We start from the raw sequence: 4,178 nt of genomic DNA, 5'->3' as shown, positions 1-4,178 counted from the left end.
TTCCCCAGGGAAGAACATCATGCTTAGAATCATAGAGGGTCAACAAACAAAAAGACCTTCAATGAGATGGACTGAAACAGTGTTTACAACAATGGGCTCAACCACAGCAATGATTGTAATGATGCTACAAGACTGGCAGTATTTCATTCTTTTGTACACGGGGTCACTATGAGTTGGAACTGACCTGATGGCACCTAACTACAACAACTCAGCACGAAGTAGTCTACATGGGAATGCTAGTTGGCATATCCTGTGCTTCCCTACTTATCTTTAGTGGTCTCATTGCCACCAAATAGACAACTGCTGCTAATATAAGATTTTTAAATAGAGGATATATCTCTTTTTTCATTCACTGTTGAACTAGCTGGTACTTGGACCCAGCAGATACTTGTACTGGGAGTCTGACTTCTCCTGACATAACACAATTTCCTCCTGCATTCCATCTGGGCCTCTCAATGCTGACAGGAGGAAGAAGAAACTAAACGACTTGCCTAGCAGCCAGGAGCCTTCTGTCCCATGAGTCAGGAACAGGAGGATTGGGTGGGGCCAGATAAAACAACTGGACCTAAATCAGGACATTGCTGGGATATGGACCCAAGATGGCCCACAGTAGACTGGCGACACTGAAGGAACTTGCTCCTTCAGGAGATCAAACAGACCACTCATTCACCAAACAGTGAATTTACTGAAAGTCTACTAGGTACCAGGAGCTGCTCTAAGCACTGGGAATATAGTAGTGAAATAGATTCTGAGGATTACAAGTGTACTCCTGCATCATCTCTTTTAAGCCTCAGGAAATGTCTATGCAGTGGACCCTTATTTTATCCTGATTTTACAGATGCAGCTCAGAAAGGTTAAGAAAATTACCCAATGTCACCTAGTAAGTAGCAGGGCCTGAATTTGTGGTTACAAAGTATTCATGCTTGTCAGTGATATTTTGTCTATTACTTAGAGGGTTAATGTATACTTTCAAAAGCAAAAGCACAATGGTAAACACAAGGAGGAAGTGGGAAGAATGCTATTATATTATGGGGACTGCAATGAATATCATAAAATAAAATGTGCATGAATTGAAAAACCAGTTTGTTCTGTAAACTTTCACCCAAGTCACAATTTATATATATATACACACACCACACACACACACACACATATATGTATATATATATATATATATGTCAGTAAACAGGATTATACTCTAGACCAAAGATAGATTCAGCTGAGGCCAATCTTGCACAGATACCAATGATACAAAATACCCGCAATCCTTACAGAAACAGCAGAAGACATACATAGAGCAATCCCTCACAGACAGCCAGACACCGTGTGAGAGAGAGCCAATGGATCTACTAACTCAGGACAATAGTCTCGGGGGACACCAGACTCAATTGGCACAATAAAATACATAAAAATCTTGTTCCACAACCTATATTGGTGAGTAGCGACTGGGATCTTAAAGGCTTTCAAGGGGCCAAGATACAACTAATGATCTCCTATCGTCAGAAGCGACGAAGAGTGCAAAAAAAAAAAAAGGACATTTGGAAGCAATTAGTCCTAGGATATGATGGACCTTGAGATCAGAAGAACTAGATGGTGCCTGGCTACCAATGCCAACCATTCGGGAAAGGATCAAAACTGGAGATCCTGGATAGAGTGGGAGGAAAAACAGAAAAAGATCCAAAAACACAATAATGACCAGAATTACTGGTCAGATGGAGCCTGGTGGGACCCTCAATGCTATGGCCCTGGGATGCACTTCAGGCCTGGAATAAAACACACTGCCTGGGGCTGGCTGTAAGCCCAGTAGTAAATAAGATGTACATGCAGACCACCCAGGGTGATGCACCCACATACTCTATGGAGATGCATCCTTTGGAGCAATCGACCACAGGGCACCAGAGTGGCAACATTCGCATGGAAGATATGCAAGACACACAGGAGTGCATAACTATGAGGGGCACAGGGTGTGGAAGCAATTACTGGGCAGGGAGGGGAAGAGACTGGGTTAGGGTTGGGGATGGCAAAAAAAAAAAATGGTCTATATACTAAAAAAAGTTAAATTAAAGAAGCCTAGTAGCATAGTGCCTAAGGTAGCAAGTGCTAACCAGAAGGCTGGTGGTTCAAACCCACCTGCCACTCTTTGGAAGGAAGGTTGGGCAATCACTGGGCAGGGAGGGGAAGAGACTGGGTTAGGGTTGGGGATGGCAAAAAAAAAAAAATGGTCTATATACTAAAAAAAGTTAAATTAAAGAAGCCTAGTAGCATAGTGCCTAAGTTAGCAAGTGCTAACCAGAAGGCTGGTGGTTCAAACCCACCTGCCACTCTTTGGAAGGAAGGTTGGGCAATCTACTTCCGTAGTGATACTGCCATGGAAACCCAAGGAGGGGTCGCTATGAGTCGGGTCTGACTCGACAGCACATAACAACAGCAACAACAGATTAATAATAAGGAGCTCTGGTAGCGTAGTGTCTAAGGCACTTGACTGCTAACCAGAAGGCTGGTGGTTCAAACCCACCAACCACTGCTTGGAAGGAAGGTTGGGCAATCTACTTCCATAGTGATACCGCCTCAGAAACCCAAGGAGGGGTCGCTATGAGTCGGGTCAGACTGGATGGCACATAAGAACAAAAACAAATTACTAATATATGGACACTATATGAATGTGTCAGATAAGCACAAATTCAGGGTAATGAAATTGAATGTCTAATCCATTTGAGTCTTCATTTGTCTCTAAAGCTGTAAATAATTTTTTAAATTTATCTACCTGTGCATTTTATGCCCTTGGGACCAGGCAGACTATTCACCGCTTTGATAGGTTAATCCTTGCTGAGATGTTAAATAGTGGTACTAGTTAATTCCTCTGCTCCTTCCCAGAGAATGAGTATTACATGGGATCTTTAAAAACAAGGGCTCTCTGAGTGGTACAAATAGTTAATATGCTCAACTGTAAACAAAAGGTTGGAGGTTAGAAGAAAGACCTAGCAATCTACTTCCTAAAAATCAGCTAGTGAAAACCCTATGGAACACAGTTGTACACTGACACTCATCAGGTTGCCATGAGTCAGAGTTGAATCCATGGCAACTGGTTTCTAAAAACAAAACCATGGCTCAAGGAATGAAGTGAAATTGGCTCTAGGGCAATCCTGAGAGCCAGAGAAGAAGAGTTCAGAATGGTGAGGATGGGGGATCTTTTAGGACATAGCTCCACAAAAGCCACTTTGTCCTGGCCCCAGTAGAGAAAAGACCCCTCTTACCACTCTGCGCTCTTCTTCCCTCAACCCACCCCCAAATGCCCTAGTGTGCATTAAGGGGACAAGAGGAGGTGAGAAAGCCCAGGTCCTGGTGTTCATTTGCAGTGACTCTGATTAGAGCAGGTAGGAGTCCTCAGAGAGGGCAGGTGGGGAACAGGAGGCTTGTGAGAGGGTGAGTCCCAGGTTAGGGCAGATGCACTTTTCACCCACCAGCTCTGGGGTGATTTCCTTCCTGTAGTCTGAATAGCTTCCCAGAAACATGAACAATCTGAAAATCCCCCAGGCTGGAGCCAACCCAGGAAATATTGCAGGAAATGCTCAGAGTGGGAGGAGGGAAAAGAGTAGAGAAGACAGAAGAGGTGGAGGCTGAAGGGAAGAGACAGATAAGGGACAAAGAGGCAATCTGATGAGAGGGACTTGGATACTTTGTTGCCTGAAGAACCAGGAACTGGTTTTTGTGGGAACTGGTCAAATTTAGCCTATAGTAGAGGCCTTGGTGGGGGTGGAGGATGCTACCTTCAAATATTTAGGAGAAAAAAAAGAAAGAACTTGCTCTGCAGCACTCTAGTCTAGAAACTTACTATTTTATGTGTGGCCCATGAACCAGCAGCATCCACATTCTCTGGGAGCTTAGAAATGCAGAACCTCAGGCCCCTCCCCAGACTAGTGAATCAGAATGTGCACTTTAGCAAGATCCTCAGGCAATTTGTGAGCACATTAAATTTGAGAAGCAAAGATCTAGAGCAATTCTACTTGTTGTTGTTGTTGTTGTTCAGTGCCATCGAGTCGTTTCCGACTCATAGCGACCCCATGCACAGCAGAACGAAACACTGCCCGATCCCGCGCCAACCCCACAATCCCTGCTATACTTGAGCCCATTATCGCAGCCACCGTATCAATCCATCTCCTTGAAGGCCTCCCCCTCTT

Source organism: Orycteropus afer, unplaced genomic scaffold (genome assembly GCF_000298275.1).
Source record: "Orycteropus afer afer isolate SDZICR_OR568_19922 unplaced genomic scaffold, OryAfe1.0 scaffold00199, whole genome shotgun sequence".
Taxonomy (NCBI): domain Eukaryota; kingdom Metazoa; phylum Chordata; class Mammalia; order Tubulidentata; family Orycteropodidae; genus Orycteropus; species Orycteropus afer.
The sequence above is the reverse complement of the archived record's forward strand: the minus strand, read 5'-3'. Positions refer to the sequence as shown.